The sequence below is a fragment of the Nycticebus coucang genome, chromosome 16 (assembly GCF_027406575.1).
Source record: "Nycticebus coucang isolate mNycCou1 chromosome 16, mNycCou1.pri, whole genome shotgun sequence".
In the NCBI taxonomy this organism is placed as follows: domain Eukaryota; kingdom Metazoa; phylum Chordata; class Mammalia; order Primates; family Lorisidae; genus Nycticebus; species Nycticebus coucang.
In genome coordinates, this window is record NC_069795.1 from 61,416,969 (window position 1) to 61,434,852 (window position 17,884).

General features: G+C 38.3%; 1 pseudogene; it reads left to right on the plus strand.

The window, feature by feature from the left end:
• LOC128567447 (prothymosin alpha-like) overlaps positions 1-12,622 on the plus strand; it is a 55,398-nt pseudogene extending 42,776 nt beyond the window's left edge.
• The last annotated feature ends 5,262 nt before the right edge of the window (positions 12,623-17,884 follow it).

A 17,884-nucleotide genomic window follows, 5' to 3' on the forward strand; every position in this document is an offset into this window, starting at 1 on the left:
CACAACAAACTCCCTTCAAATCTAGTCAGCAATTTTTTTTTTTTAGCATCTACTCTGTGCCAAGATTCTAGGAGCATTTAGTCCAAAAAGTGTAAAAAGCACAACCATTCCTACCTTCACTGTTTCTGTTGTCAGAATTTCTCTCTATGCTGAATCTTTGATCTCAGGCTTCAAAGAATAAAACCACAGATGAGACAGATAAGTGACAGCATAAAGTTTATTAATGGAAAGATTGATAAGCAAAAGGGGGGGAGAGCAAAATGGGAAGAGCTCCTCCCCACTATCTTCTGTCTACAGGGTTTAAATACTGCTTTTCTTATCCTGTGGGCAGGTGGTTTTGAGGCAGTATGCCACAATTGGCTAGAGGCCTGTGGGCAGAAAATAATCCTAAAATTGAGCACAAAAATGCAGTCCTTTAAGTCTTCGGCTCAGGAAAGGAATTAGGGTGTATGCTCCCTGCTGGAAGAGGATCCTCCTAGATCAGCGGTTCTCAACCTGTGGGTCTCAACCCATTTAGGGGTTGAATGACCCTTTCACAGGGTCACCTAAGACCATCCTGCATATCAGACATTTACATTACGGGATTCATAACAGTAGGAAAATTACAGTTATGAAGTAGTATGTAATTTTATGGTTGGGAGTCACCACAACATGAGGAACTGTATTAAAGGGTCACGGCATTAGGAATGTTGAGACCACTGTCCTAGATCCTTTCAGGCTGTTTTGTTCATGACCTTGCTAGAATGCAGACTGAAAAAGGTTTTTGCCCAGAAATGGTGGTCTATGATGAGAATGATTTCTAAGCTCACCCAGGCTGGGATCCCTATCCAGCCCTGAGCAGGGTAACCCTGTGTCATTATTAACTTTAAGGAACTTAGTGTGGCATAAAAAAGATGAGCAAAAAACACCAACAACAGTCTATAATGGGTTAGATTAGTGACATGCAGACATACGTACCAGATGTTATAAGAACAGAGAAGCATGAGAAATGAATTCTGACTAGAGAAGACTTCATAGAGGTGATCATCAAACAGGAATTTCTGAGACATAAAACTTGCCTATTCTCTCACCAGCACAGCTGCACAACTACAAAGGCATCAGGCAGAGAAGATAGCTCCCAAGCAAGCAGAAAACAGACCAGACCTCTGGGTCTGGGGGTGTGTCCAAAAAGTTGGTTCTATTTCAAACTTACTAATGAGATCTGACATTCCTTCTTTGGGGAGATTATTTGAGAAGTGGCAGAGGCCATAAAACATAAGGCAAGGATAATGTGAAAGACTTGGGACAAGACCCCCACTCTGTCCTGGACTACGACGACCCCAATCAACAGCAAGAGATGGCACTTGATGCAATCAGCAAGAGGGTTTTATTCCAGCATGCTGGGGCTTAGCTCATAACTCTCTCAGGAGCAGAGGAGTCAAGCCCCGAACAGCAGGTTTTACAAGCTTATAAAGGCAAAAACCACAAAGTAGGGAGGGGTAGCAGACATGGCAGGGGCTTTTAACCACAAAATAGGGAGGGGTAGCAGACATAGCAGGGGCTTTTTAGATAAGAAGAACTCTGGTTCATTACTTAACTGTCTTAAGACAAGATTAACAGCTAAACATTTACTTAGCCCTTTTATCTGCTTCAGCTCGGGGCTATCTCCTGGAACAGTTACAAAAGGTCACATTCTCATGGTAGGGGGCGAGAGGTGCTGTTACATGGCTGGTTCCTCCCCCCCCTTTTGGATTTGGTAGTACTTTCCTTCAAATGTTTTTGTTTCTTTTAAACTTTGGGCTTAATGATTAAGCCTATGGGCAACCAGAGGTGTGGAATCCCTCTTGGTGAAGGTGATGAGAAATTAATAAGAACAATCTTATTCCTATCTTTATGAAGTTGTTTCCACAAAATTCTAATCACACTTTAAAATGAGGAAAAAATAAATATGTAAAGTTAAGTTAAATATTAGTGAAATCTTTCTGGAGATAATACATGGTGACATCTTAACAGTCCAAGAATTCATCTCATTTGTCCAAAACTATCTCTCCTTAGAATACAGACTTGAGCGCTTAAAAAAAAAAAAAAATGTTATTTATTATCTCTCTAAAATCCCAATGGGAAGATTTTAAATAGGGAGTGACATGGGTAGATTTTTTTTTAAAGATTATTCTGGCTACTGAGTGAAAAATGTATTTTGAGTGGTCAAGGGTAGAGGTAGGACAGTTGGAAAACTGTGGCCACAGCAGGAAGAAATTATAGTGGTTTGACAAGGGTGATGGTAAAAAGATGATGAGGAATGGGTAAAAAAGACACATTCGTGAGGATAGTGCAGCTGATTTGTTACCAGAATTCCTTTCTTCAGTAGGTCCTTGGTCTGGGGGAATGTGAAGAATGAACCCACAGACCACAGTGGTAAATAAGATTTTATTAGACAGAAAGGAAGACAGAAGGAGTAAAAAGCACCAGAGCCTCTGGCAAAGGGAAAGATTCAAGTCAGAAGTCTTCAGATGGGTCCTTTGTCTAGGGCATGTATAATCTGGAGCATTACTTTTTGGCCAGGACCCCTAGGTGTAAAACACCTTTTCAAAGTTAATGAGTATATTAACAAATGAATGAAGCCAGTCTCCCCACTAAGGCAAGATTATTAGGTCTTTGGAGATTTTGTCTCAGGGAAATAATTAGGTTGTGTGCTCCCTACTCAAGGTGGAATCACCCAAAACCTTTCAGGCTGCTTTGTTCATGACCTTGATAGAGCCGAGAGGGTGTGGCTAGAAAGGGCAGCCTATTTATGCCTAGAAATGTGGGGGGGGGGTGTTGATTTCTGAGCTCACCTGGGCCTAGAGAATGCAGGGTCCCTATCCAACCCTGGAACAGATGTATTAAAGGCAGAAAGAATAAAGGAAAAGTCATGGATACTTCCTAGGTTTTTAACACATCTAGGTGTCATTTACTGAAATAGAAAACAGAAATTCAGAGTTTTGTGTTTGATACGCAAACTTGAGGTTTATATCAGAAATCTTAGGGAAGATAACCAGGAACATACCTGGACCTTTGAATCTGAACACAGGTCAGTTTAGATGAAAACTAGAGATGCAGTAATCCCTTTATCCCTGTCCAGCCCCATCTTCACTTTCATTTTCCTCTGTTGTAGTATCCACTGTTAATGCAATCCCAAACTAGATGAGTACAATCTATTAAGGTATTTTGAGAGAGAGAAATGTTACCAAAAGAAGAGGATCTGGCTACCTATCACTCTCAGCCAATATGCAGAGATGGGGATAGGTCCACCAAACTTTGTCAGAAGGCCAGGATTCTGGAGAACAGTGACAGTCACCTCTCCAAGACTCTTCTCTTCTTTCATTCTCAAAATTACAGTTTTATACATAAAAGTTCAAAGCAAAGACCAGGCTGTTGCAGGAAGACAAGGCCCAATGGAGAGAAAGAGCACCCAAACACCACGTTTATAAGAGGAAGGGCTTTATTCACCAGCCAGGAGCTTACAGCATAGAAGAATTCCAAATGGCTGCACTCTCCGACTGGCTTGGTCTTTCCCTTTTTATTGACAGTCAAAAAGTTCCATCCCACAGGTACCCTTCTCATTGGCCAGTTTGAATCATGCAGAAGATGCTATTCCCACCCCTACAGAACCACAGGATTTCACAGAACTTGGAAATTTCCAAGTTTCAGGAAGTTAAGTTTACAAATTCCCAAGGGCTGAGTCACCGTGGAGAGGACCCTGCCTGTGTATCCTTGTGGTCTCTTTGAGAAAACCTGTTCTTCTAGACCTCCCCCTTTTCTGGTATGCTCTCTCAAAGCAAACCCCCATTTCAAATAATAATCAACACAACTCAGAGACCTATTACAACATTTCAATTCAAAAGTTAATCTCATAAATCAATCCACTTAAACTACTCAAAATAGGCATCTTTAGAGTGGGAGCTAAATTTACAAAACAGTAAGAATGGGAGACAGAGGGTGAAGGTCAGGCAGGATATAAACAGACTAGACCAGCTGTATCATGTTTGCTCTTGCCTGCCTGAGTTTGCCTTATTCTCACATGTGCTTTCAGAGAAAGACCACATTCATGTAATTTTTATTACAGCTATAGGGATCATGGCAAAACTCTTCCCTTTTCCCTTAGTTGGTTGGCTGAAAGATCAACTCACAATTATAGCAGATTAATAATGAGAGAGGATACCTGAAAAACTGAGGTCTAAGAGAACAGAGGTCTTCTCAAAGATATCCTAAGGGCACAACCTCAAGGTCCTCCCCGTGAAAGGTACCCATGGGCCAGAACTTTTTGACTGGGGATAAAAGGGAGAAGATGGAGACAGTCAAGGAGTGCAGCCATCTTGAGATGCTGGGTCTGCAACCATGCCACCAGCTAGAATAAAGCCCTTCCTCTTTTAAACATGGTGTTTGGTTGTTTGTTTTCTCCATTAGGCATCGTCTTCCTGCAACAATAAGAGAAAGGTTTATTTTCAAATACCATGCACATGGCGGGAGGGGGGAACCACAAGAACGATTACCCAATGTCTCAATGATGATCATATACTTTTATAGATATCTTTTTGAAAGGAGGGGGAGAAGATGGAGTGTGGGTGCAGCAAGTGGTTGCTTGGGAGAATGAATGGTGGGGCGGGGGGTTGGGGGGGACAGATTAACTTGTAAATTAACCAAGACAGGTATTGTGTTTTCAATGATTTGGGCCAGCTGTGTTATCTTTCAAGGGGAAGAAAGGAAGACAGTTGCCCCCTTTAATCTCCTGCTCAGGTGAGTCTGGTTTTACAGAGGGACAGGCCTTTCCAATGCTTTCTGATCATGAATGGCCTTTAATTTAAAGTATTCTTTATGTTAAGTAGTCATATTTTGGGGTAAAATTTCCTTAGCTCCTTCACAACATATTGTTATAATTGTTGTATTTTACTAGTTATTAATATGTTACTGTGCATACTTTTAAATCAAACCTCATGGCTCAGCACCTGTAGCTCAAGAGGCTAAGGTGCCAGCCATATACACCAGAGCTGGTGTGTTCTAATCCAGCCCAGGCCTGCCAAACAACAATGACAACTACAACCAAAAAATAGCTGGGCATTGTGGTGGGCGCCTATAGTCCCAGCTACTTGGGAGGCTGAGGCAAGAGAATTGCTTAAGACTAAGAGTTGGAGGTTGCTGTGAGCTGTGATGCCATGGCACTCTACCCAGGATGACAGCTTGAGGTTCTATCTCAAAAAAAAGAAAGAAAAAAAAAATCAAAACTCATCATAGGTACGTATGTATGTAAGAGAAAAATCATAGCATATATGGGGTTCAGTTCTGTCTGTGGTTTCAGGCATCCACTGGGGAGAGGTGGTCCTGGAATGTACCCCATGAATAAGGGGAGAAATTACTGTATAACTTGGGAAGTTATTGGGTTTTAAAAGGACAACTCATGAAGTACAAATCTAATACTTAAAGTCACTTCAGGAGGAACAACATGAATGAAAAGGGTTTTTGGACATTGTTTCTTTAAGAGAAGTTAGAACTTTATATCGCTCACCTTGTGATTCAGGGCATTTTATGACAATATAATGACACCTAAAGGACTGCTTGAGCACTGCAATTTAGGATAAAATTAAAATCAAGTGTATATTGACACTGCAATCAGAAGGAAGCATGCAAATGCCTGGTACACACAGAGGCACTGTCTTACTCATATGGTCAAACTCACCTCTCCCTAGTTCAGAGCATGCACATGTACCCAGACCCCCATCTGAAACGACTTCTCTTCATGGAGAACAGACATCCTGAAATCTCAAATTTTGTTGTCCTATCAGCTGTGTTACTGTGTTCCAATTTTGTAATTTAGGGTTTAAATTTCTATTAACAAATGCTGAAGTTATTAAGGTATAGCAGCTTTGTATTTATAAAAAAAATAAAAATAACTAGCTGAGGTTCACATTGTCTAAAGGTTCTCTACTCTAGTGAGCCTGTGAGTAAAATTGAGGTAATGAACATTGATAATTCAAATTTTATCAACTGTTTATTTCTTCATCCCTGACTGAAGACTTAGTCAGGCCCTGCCTCACAATCCCTCCAACACCTAGTTAAAATCTTTTCTAGATATTTCTTGAAGCATATGTAGAAAATTTCTCCGATGTTCTTTAAGATTGATATCTCATATCTGAGATCTATTTGTAAGAGATACTTTCCTGTGATCACTTTTGCCAACACTTACTATGAGAAAGGTATTTCCCTATTCAGAATGCCGTCTCCTGATGCTCCCAAAGCTATGAAGTTTTGGGGTATTGAATCAACCCCTACATGCTTCAGTCCCTCTGCAATGGCAATGTCTGAACCATGCCAGGTGCTTGCAAAAGCAGCTTTATATTCCAAACATTTCTGAGTAGAACTTCTAAGCTCACAGCACAGGATCTAATTCTTCTTCTTCTTTATCTTCTTTTTTTTTTTTTTTGAGATAGAGTCTCACTCACTCTGACACCCTGGGTAGAGTGCCATGGTGTTAACATAGCTCACAGCAACCTCAGTCTCTTGGGCTCAGGCCCTCTTGTCTTAGCCTTTCCAGTAGCTAGGACGATAGGCACCCACCATGATGCCCAACTACTTTTTCTATTTTTAGTAGAGACAGGGTCTCCATCTTGCTCAGGATGGTCTCCAACTCCTATTCTAGAGCTATTCTGGCAGTTTCTCTGTCACCATGATTCTTACAAAGAAATGTAGAGCAGGATGTTTATAGCCCTGATACAGGAAAATATACCACAGCAGAACCATTCAAGCATAGGCCCAGTCACTTTTTTTTTCCTCTTTCCTCTTTTGTCTTCAATTCTTCCCCTCCTGACTCAGAAGGTGGCCTCTCTCCTTTCCACTCCAGTTTATGAGCCTCTATTCCACAGATTTCATGCCACTCATTGTTCCTTCTCTTTGGTTTTATATTCAGTCTCTCTACTGGCTTTCTTTTCCTCAGCCTCCAGACATGCTTAAGTCTGCTTATAAAACTAAAAATGTTAAATGTATTTAATTTTATGCAATCTAACCCTAGATAAAATTTAATAGAGTGGATATATGAAAACTAAATACTACATAAATAAAATTAATTATGAAAAAATAATATTGAAATATTACTTGATCATCTATAAACAAGGGGTAATCACATGTCCATGGATCATGTCAACCATATATAGTGATTTTTTTTAATTTTGCGAATTATTTACTTTCAAAATAGAAGTTATCTTTTAGAACATTTTTAGATTTACAGATAAATGTTTTAGATTTACAGATAAATTTAAAAGATAGTGCAATGCTCCCATATGCCCTATACCCAGTTTCTCCTATTATTTACATGTTATATGTACATTTGTTACACTCAAGGAACCTATGCTGATGTATTATCTGTAACCCAAGTCAATTTCCTATTCATATTTTCTTACTTTTTATCTAATACCTTTATTCTATTCCAGACTCCTATCCAGAATAGCACATTGCCTTTAGTTTTCATGTCTTTTAGGCTCCTCTTATCTGTAACAGTTTCTCAGACCTTTCTTGTTTTTGATGAACTTGACAGTTTTGAAGTGTACCGGACAGACATTTTCTAGAATACTCCTTTGTTGGAGTGTGTGTATAGGTGTATGTGTGTGTGAGACCACACATGTTTGTTCATTTTTGCATGGTGTTATGGGGTATGGGGAGGAATACTACAAAAGTAAAATGCTACTTTCATCACATCATATCAAAGACATACTAGAAATATAATTTAATGTTACGATTTCCCCCAGCTTTATTGAAGTATAATTTCTGTACAAAAAGCTGCATATAATTAACATATGCAAGCAGTTCCTAAAACTCAATAGTAAAAGAAAAATAATCTGTTTTGAAAATGGGCAAGAGACTTGAATAGTTATTGCTGTAAAGAATTCATACAAATAGCCAACAGGTATGTGAAAAGATGATTAACATTGCTAATCATGGTACCAATCATTTTTTTTTTTTTTTTTTGGCCAGGGCTGGGTTTGAATCCAACACCTCTGGCATATGGGGCCGGCTCCATACTCAGTTGAGCCACAGGCGCCACCTTTTTTTTTTTTTTTTTGAGACATAGTCTCACTTTGTCCCCCTTGGTGTCACAATTCACAGCAACCTGAGCTCAGGCAATCCACCTGCCTCAGACTCCCAAGTGCTGGGATTACAGGCGTGAGCCACTGCACCCCGTGAGATCCACCCTGTTAAAAAAATTTAAGTACACAATACTTTTTATTAACTATAGACACTATATTGTACAACATATCTCTGGGACTTATTTATGTTGTTTAATTGTGACTTTATACCTACTGAAAACAACTCTTGTATATACCCTGCTTCATCCTCTGGTAACCATTCTATTGCTTACTTCAGTACTTTTGACTACTTTAGATGCCTCATATAAGAAGAATTATGTAGTATTTCACTTAGCATAAAGCTTCCAGGTCATCCACATTGTCACAAATTGTAGAATTTTCTTTTCTTCTGAGGCTGAAAAATACTCCACTATTGTATATACCACATTGTCTTTTCCATTCATCTGCCAATGGACATTTGAGTTATTGCCATAGCTTGACTATTGTGAATAATGCTGCCATGAACATGAAAACATAGAAATGTCTTCATGATCCTGATTTCATTTCTTTTGATTATATATCTAGAAGTAGGGTTGCTGTATCTGCAACCAATAGTAGTTGTATTTTTAATATTTTGAGAAAACTCAGTACTGATTTTTATACTAGCCGTGCCATTTTAAATTCCCACCAACAGCATACAATTTCTTGACAAACTTTGTAACACTTGTTTTCTTTTTTTCCCCCATAGTGTCATCCTAACAAGTGTGAGGTTAATAAAACTCCACTGTGGTGTTGATTTGCATTTCCTTAGTGATTAGAAATGTTAAACATCTTTTCACATACCTGTTGGCTATTTGTATGAATTGTTTAGAGCAATATCTATTCAAGTCCCTTGCCCATTTTCAAAACAGATTTTTCTTTTTACTAATGAGTTTTAGGAACTGCTTATATATTTTATAAATTAACCACTTATTAGATATGTAATTTGCAAATATTTTCCTCTCATTCTATAGGTTTCTTTTCTCTGTATTGATTGTTTCATTTGCTATGTAGAAGCTTTTTAATTTGATGTAATCCTATTTGTCTATTTTTGCAGTATTTCATGTACTTTTGCTGTCTTATCTAAGAAATAATTGCCATGATGAATGTGAAGCCATTTCCCCCTCTAAGAGTTTTATGGTTTCAAATATCATATTCAAATATTTCATGAATTTTATGTTGATTTTTATGTATAGTGAATGGTAAAGGCCCACCTTTATCTTTTTATATGTAGATATCTAGTTTTGCAAACAATAATATTTAGTGAAGAAACTATCCTTTCCCAATTGTTCATTCTTGGGATGCGTGTTAAAGATCTGTTGATCATATGGGATGGGTTTCTTTCTGGGCTCTCTCTTCTGTTTCAACAATCTATATGTGTTTGTTTTGCCACTACCATATATTTAAAATCAGGAAGTATGATGCCTACAGCTTCTTCTTACTCAAAGTTGCTTTGGCTGTTTGAGGGTCTTTTCTGGTTCCATGTGAAATTTAGGATTTTTTTTTCTATTTCTGTGAAAAGTGCCTTTGGAATTTTAATAGAGATTGCATTGAACCGGCACATAACTTTGGGTAGTATAGACATTTTAACAATATTAATTTCTTCTATACCATGAACCGTGTCCTTCTACTTATCTGTGTTGTGTCTTCTTTTTCTTTTTTCTTTCTTTTTTTGCCATTGTATTATAATTTTCAATGTATAAGACTTTCACCATTCTGGTTAAGTTTATTCCTTAGTATTTTATTCTTTATGCTGCTAATTATAAATGTGACCATATTCTTAATATGATTTATGTGACCAGTCTTAATGTAGTGATGTTTGGTACATTGTGATATAAATTCATTATTCTAGATTCTTTTTTCCTCCCAGAGACAGGGTTTTCTCTTGTTGCTCTTTCTGTGTTTTTCTGTCATAAAGAGGGACACTGGAGAAAATCATCTCTTGCCTTGTTTTATGTCCTTAAGAGCTTGCCCTTGGAACATATGGGAGCCTTTCCTCTTGGGCACCACCACTGGGGGATATGAATTTGTCAGGTCTTCATTTGGTGACCAGGTTAAAATTGGGAGCCCAAGAATTTTTTTGTTGTCATTCCAAACATGGCAAGCTTTCAGGAGTGTTTGTCATAGAAAGTTCCATTCATGGTGCATTGTCGTTTCTGTCATAGACCATTCTAGGAAAATGAAGGGATCTTTGGGATTGCTTCTTCCTAAAGAAACTTTTGGATTAAGTCACTTTGGAATAACGACTTAATGACTGAAAGATGGACCTTTTAAATTAAGAAGATGGATTTTAAAGATCTCTTATTCTAAACAATTGCCTTATTTGTTTTAATAGAGGAGTTAGATGAAAAGAAAGACATATATTTTATGGCTAGCCTTAAAAATTCTCTTGACAAAATTAAGGAACAGAATTTGATCTAAAAGATAAAATCCTTCTTACATTGCCCCTGTGCAAATAGCTATCTCTCTGGGAATGACAGCAGAGGAGAATTTATGTTGTAGCCTGATGCTTAACATTCTGTGGGGGCATATAGGACTTTCAGACATTTCTTTATAAATGGTCAGGAGACAAGCCAAGACCTGAGAAAATATGGCTGGACATTGTAGGGGTGAAGGTAAATTTGCCTTTTCCCCTGAAAGTTTGCTGAAAGATCAACTCATAATTAAGGCAGATTAAGAAAAGAGTTTTATTTACTGTGTGTATGGGGAGAATCACAGAGTGACTACCCAATATCCCAATATAGTCCAGGTATTTTTACACCTATCTTTTAGAGGGGAGAGGAGTGTAGAGAGTTCTGTTTAGGGGTAATAAATGGTTGCTGGGGAGGATGAATAGATAGGTGAGAATGTGAATGAATGTGGGTAAACAGATTGACTTTATAAATTAACCTGAGAGATAGGTATTATGTTTAAGATGATTTAGGCCATGTCTGGTTGCAGTCTTGATTTTCTTTCCTGCAATGTAGTGAGATAATAGGAAATGAAAGGGAAGTCCATTCTTCTTTTGATGCTCCATCTTGTTATGCACCTAAAGGGAAAGCCCCTTCCATTGGCCTATTGCCTTTAATTCAAAATATTCTTTATGCCAAAGAATCATATTTTAGGGTGAAATTTCCTGAACTACTGCAACAGAAATGTGGGCCAAGACTGGCTAGCAAAAATTTCCTTTCTTTGAGCTGTTTTTGTGGCTTTTCTTGCTCTCATAAGAACTACTTTTTATCTCTGTGTAGGCTTTGATTAAGTTATAACTTTAGTTAAGACTTATTGGTTTCACTTAGAAGAGTATTTTTAGTTAAAAAAAAAATTCAAAATAAAAAATGTCACCCCACTGGCTGATTAGCAATAAAAAGGGGCCACAAGGAAGTAGGAGAAAAGTCTGTCCTTCTAGATAAGGAAGTGAAACAAGGATCCTACAGCAAACAATAAGTTTCAAGAATCTTGTGACTCAGTTGATTAAGTACATGAATTGTTTTCCACAAAATGCAGTTGGTAGCTTGTGACACAAAGTGGGGTAATGGTCACACTTACAGAATGGTGCACACAGCAAAGGTCATAAATACCACAAGACTTCTAGTCACCACCACTTCTAGTCTTTGGAAAATAGCAGGTAGCAGTTATTGATGACACCTAAAGGAAAATGGGGACATGTGATAACTAAGGCAACCTGTAACAGATAAAAAATAGATAAAAATAGCTAAGGAACTTGGGCAAGCAAGAAACCCCTCATAGATGATTATATGGAGAGCTAGGATGACATACTTATGCTGGTATACTGTCTTAGGGGTGCTCTCCTCTCACTTGCAAGGGGAACCCTTTTCGTCTCTCTGGAGAAATCCATGCTTATCTAAATAAACTGTTTAGATGCTTATTTAAAGAAACTATTCCCTTTTTTTCTGCTGCATTAGCGTCCCCTACTTATTTCCACTCCTCCATACCTTGCTTTCACTTTGACTCAGCCAAACTTGCTAGCTCTGCTGAGTGACTGGACATGTCTACTGGACAGGGCCAGGGTCTCAGATACCCCTGACACTGGCTGCTCTATAAAGCCATGTTTGCTTTGTTCCTAGTCTGGTTCCCTCCTTCTGGCTGCCACCTTCACTGGCTTTTCTTCTATAGCCATGGAAACTGCTTTATCACCAGAGTCCCCAAATTGTTTTCTTTTCCATCCCCTGCATCAGATCACCATTGTGCCCCACCATCTCAGACACAGTCATGGACAGTAGCTCCACCCTACCCCCGAGATCACCACCAAGGACTTAAAGGAGAAAAAGGAAGTTGTGGTGAAGGCAAAGAATGGAAGAGATATCCCTGATAATGAGAACATTAATGAAGAAAATGAGAAGCAGGAGGCTGAAGAGGAAGAAATAGAAGTAGAAGAAGAATGTGATAGTGAAGAAGAGGATGGAGATGGAGATGAGGAAGCTGAGGCCACCATGGGCAAATGGGCAACTGAAGATGATGAGGATCGTGATGTTGATACCAAGAAGCAGAAAACCAATTAGGATGACTAAACGGCAAAAAAGAAAACTGAAAAAAAAAAAAAGCCACTGTGACCTATTCACCCTACTACTTCCCCTCTCAGAATCTAAAAGTGGTCAGCTTGGAGGAGAGAGGTCCACTGGCTGCCCACTGTGGACAATGCCAGTGCCATCCACCACCCAGCTAAAACCACAATAATTTGCAAGAGAGGAAGCAAATAAAACCAAAACTTCCAAGTACTTTTTACTTAAAAGTACTTTCAAAGAGAAATATTTTGTATTTTTAATTCACATTTTATATTTGTATACATATTGTTAGGGGTCAGCTAATTTTAATGATCTTGGGACCAAACCAGACTTTAGGGCATTGGCTGTCTTACTTCTGGGTTTACTTGTGGTGTGACCAGGTTCATTATAATTTCAAAGGAAAAAAAATAAAAATACTTGTATAAAAAGCAAAAACAATAAAAAAATCTTATTTAGAACATTCTAGTAATTTTTTTGTACATGTACTTAGCTGTAAGTGTACTGTAAGTACTTGGTTCATGTGAAACAGTTGAAAACTCCAAAGATAAAAGGTTTCCTTTTTTTTGGCAGTTTTTGGCCAGAGCTGGGTTTAAACCTGCCACCTCCAGCATATGGTGGGGCCGGTACCCTACTCCTTTGAGCCACAGGTGCCACCCAATAAAAGACTTCTTTTCTTTTTATCTATGAAGTTGCTGGTGGCTTTGTTTGTTGGTTGTTTGGCCTATATGATATATGTGTGAAATAGTACCTGACAATAAAATGGAATTTTATTCTACTGAGTTGTTCTAAAAAAAAAAGAAAAAGATAGCTGTTTGTCTCAGCCTAAATATGCTGTTTCTAATGGCTGAGACACCCTAAGGAACTCAGAAAAAAAGGTGCCACTAGGCTGGGCACAGTGGCTCACGCCTGCAATACTAGCACTCTGGGAGGCAGAGGTAGGTGGATTGCCTGAGCTCAGGAGTTGGAGACCAACCTAAGAGCAAGACTTCGCCTCTAAAAATAGCTAGACATTTTGGCACCTATAGTCCCATCTACTCAGGAGGCTGAGACAAGATAATCACTAGAGCCCTAGAATTTGAGGTTGCTAGGAGCTATGATGCCATGGCACTTTACTGTGGGTGACAAAGGGAGATTCTGTCTAAAAAAAAAAAAATGCCCTTCTTTTCAAAAATCTTCTACTTTAATGGTGTAAAGAATTATATATAGAATCCTCTCTTTTGCATTGTGTTACCTGATTGTAATGGCTTTGAGGAATATCAAAAATTATTTTGTATTCTGAGAAAATTTTGACTTTGGTGTATGCCATGCCTAGACAGGAATGTCCATGTTGGAGGCAGCTAAATATTCTATGGGAAGCTTGTCCTTTTCTTGGGCCCAAGGTAACAAGCAGTTTGATTTTAACATAGCATCTTTATAAGAATTGTTTTACAAAGATATTGAATCCCGTGGTTTCTCTCTCTCTCTCTTTTTTGAGGGGCTCAAGATTCAATGCTATCTACATAAAGATGCTCTACTCATAAAGTCCTATACTGAATTCTTGTGATTTTATGTTGCTTTAGCATCCATTTTTGTCTTTCTCTAACACACTCAAATGCATTTTTGAAAGGGCTTGGATTTTTCTCTCACTATGCTTTAAGCTATTATTGCTGATTCCTCCAAGACTGAGGGACTGAAGTCACATGTGAGATTAAAATAAAATTTATTTGGGTGGTGCCTGTGGCTCAGTGAGTAGGGCGCTGGCCCCATATACCCAGGGTGGCCGGTTTAAACACAGCCCTGGCTGAACTGCAACTAAAAAATAGCTGGGTGTTGTGGCGGGCGCCTGTAGTCCCAGCTGCTTGAGAGGCTGAGGCAGGAGAATTGCTGAAGCCCAAGAGCTAAAGGTTGCTGTGAGTCCTGTGACATCATGGCACTCTACTGAAGGCGGTAAAGTGAGACTCTGTCTCTACAAAAAAAAAAATAATAAATACAATGAAATAACTTATTTTTTTTTTGCTTATTCCATTCTCAGTTGCAAAGTTGGAATCCAGCTGTTCTTTTGGATTGGTGAGTTACCAGTCTCATAGTTAAGAGTTTTCAAATCAAGGCTGTAGTGTCTGTATACACATATGTGTGTATCATAAAGTAAGTAAGCCCAAATGCTTTTCAAGTTCATGTTACTTTAGTTATATTTAATAAATAAAGATAGTTTTAAAATCATTGGTAAACTAAAATTAAAACATCTTCAAAATTTAATTTAGATATTTCACTTGAACTTATTGGTCAGACTGGTGAGATACTATCTCTGCTAGATGTTTTAAGGTCATAAAACTGCTACTCATAATATTCATAATCCTTGCTAGATTAGACTGTGAGCTTATGGATGATACCTGTGTCATTTCAAAATTCTTTTCAGTAATTTAAAATCTTGAAGTTAAATCATATTAAATTTAAAAGAATAATCATAAAATTTGTGTCATTTACAAGTTAAAAACTAAAACAATTATTAAACATAAATTTAGGCTAATATATTTTGATATCTTATTATTATTATTATTTATTGAGACAGAGTCTCACTTTATCACCTTTGGTAGAGTCCCGTGGCATCATAGCTCACAACAACCTCAAACTCTTGGGCTCAAGAGATTCTTTTGCCTCAGCCTCCATAGTAGCTGGTGCCTATAGGCGCTGGCCACAATACTCAGCTATTTTTGGTTTGTTTGTTTGTTCAGCAGGACCAGTCCATATTCAAACCTGTCAGCGCCAGAGCATGTGGCCAGTGCCCTAACCACTGAACTACAGGCGCCCACTCTTGAATATCTGATTTCTACATAATGTAGATGGCTAAATATATACAGACTGCTAATAAAAATTGAAGACTGGTAACAGCTCAAAATTACTTTATGTTCCCAGATTTTTTGTAAAAAATAAGGGTTACTGAGAGCAAACTTCATAATTAATATAGTGGAAATAAAACTACCAGATACAAGGGAAAGAATTCCAGGCACTAAATATGATGATAAAAATGGATTTTTTTTTTGTTGTTGTTGCTGCTGTTTTAAAAATGGTTAAAAGAAAAGGTAGAAATGTGGCTTTTGTTAAGTGGAGAATAATTTTATCTAATTTAAAGGTCTTGAAACTTGTTTTAAAATAAATAAATGGAGGGTGGAGACAAGATGGCTGACAGAAGCCAGCTTTCCACAGAGGCTCCCATCCAGAAAGAGAGTTAAAGGACAGAAATTTAGAAAGTAGCTTGGTGGAGTAGAGCTGCACCAAGAGAGAAGATTGAAGAATGCACATCAACCCCACCGAGGCGAGCTGCGACCCCAAGGATACAAACAAAGCTGAGACTTCAACCCAGAGTAACTGTTTCACTAGGGTTGAACAGAGACCAGCTGAAAATAAGATAGAACCACTTAGCCCTACCACACCAAACAGGTCTCCAGTTTCTCAGGCCATAGCACTGTGCGGGTCCTCGACAAAGCTCCAGGGGAAAAATCAAATGGTGTAAAATAATAATGGTGTGGAAGCAGCAGAAAAACTCTGGTAACATGAACAACCAGAATAGATCAACCCCCCCACCCCAAGGAAAGATATGGCAGATGTAACTGAAGATCCCATTCATAAACAGCTGAACAAGATGTCAGAAATCGAATTCAAAATTTGGATTGCAAACAAGATTAATAGAATGGAGGAAAATTTGGAATTAGAAATTTGAGGAGAAATTCAAAAGTTGTCTCAAGAATTTAATGAATTTAAAGACAAAACTAGCAAAGATTTTGATGCATTGAAGCAAGAATTTCAGCCCTCAAAGATCTGAAAAATACAGTAGAATCCCTCAGTAACAGAGTGGAGCAAGCAAAAAAAAGGATTTCTGACATTGAAGACAAAGCCTTTGAATACTCCCAAACTCTCAAAGAGGAAGAGAAATGGAGAGCAAAAAAAGATCATTCTCTCAGAGAGTTCTGGGATAATTCAAAGAAGGCTAATATCTGCCTCATTGGAATCCCTGAAAGTGATGAAGTGGCCTCACAAGGCACAGAGGCCCTTCTCCATGAAATTGTAAAAGAGAATTTTCCAGACATGCCAAGAGATTCTGAAATTCAAATACCAGACAGTTTCAGAACCCCAGCACAACTCAATCCAAATAAGACATCCCCAGGCATATCATACTTAACTTCACTAAAGTTAATATGAAGGAGAAAATTCTGAAAGCAGCCAGACGCAAGAAATCCATTACCTACAAATGGAAGAATATTAGAATGACTGCAGATCTCTCTGCTGAAACTTTTCAAGCCAGAAGAGGGTGGTCATCGACTTTTAATCTCCTAAAGCAAAATGACTTTCAACCCTGGATTCTGTATCCAGCTGAACTGAGTTTCATTTATGATGGAGAAATTAAATACTTTAATGACATACATATGCTAAAGAAATTTGCCATAACCAAACCAGCTCTTCAGGATATTCTCAGACCTATCCATAATGACCAGCAAAATCCTCAACTACAAAAGTAAACTCACTCAGAAACTTTTGATCAAACTTCAACTTCCACAGTGGTGAAAGGATTAAAAATGTCCACTGGACTTTCAAAAAACTTGATACCCAAAATTTTACCAGACTTATCAATATTCTCCATTAAGGTGAACAGCTTAAACTGTCCTCTAAAGAGGCACAGGTTAGCTGACTGGATATAAAAACTCAGGCAAGATATTTGCTGCATACAAGAGTCACATCTTACCTTAAAAGATAAATATAGACTCAGGGAGAAAGGATGGTCATCCATATTTCAGGCAAATGGTAATCAGAAAAAAGAAGGTGTTGCAATTCTATTTGCAGACACAATAGGCTTTAAACCAACAAAAGTAAGGAAGGATAAGAATGGTCACTTCATATTTGTTAAGGGTAACGCAATATGATGAAATTTCAATTATTAATATCTATGCACCCAACCAGAATGCACCTCAATTTATAAGTGAAACTCTAACAGACATGAGCAACTTGATTTCTTCTAGCTCCATAATAGTCAGAGATTTCAACACTCCTTTGGCACTGTTGGATAGATCCTCCAATAAGAAGCTGAGCAAAGAAATTTTAGATTTAAACCTAACTGGGAGGCAGAGCATGATGGCGGACAGGACGGACGTGTGGCCCACCTCTCCTAAGCCACCAGGTGAGAGGAAAGGCCATCTGGACCTTCCCTGTGTGTGGATTATTGGAGTGGACAGACAGCTGGAGATGCCTAGCGAACTGCTGGTTTGCTATATATGAGGGGTAATTTAAAATCACAGA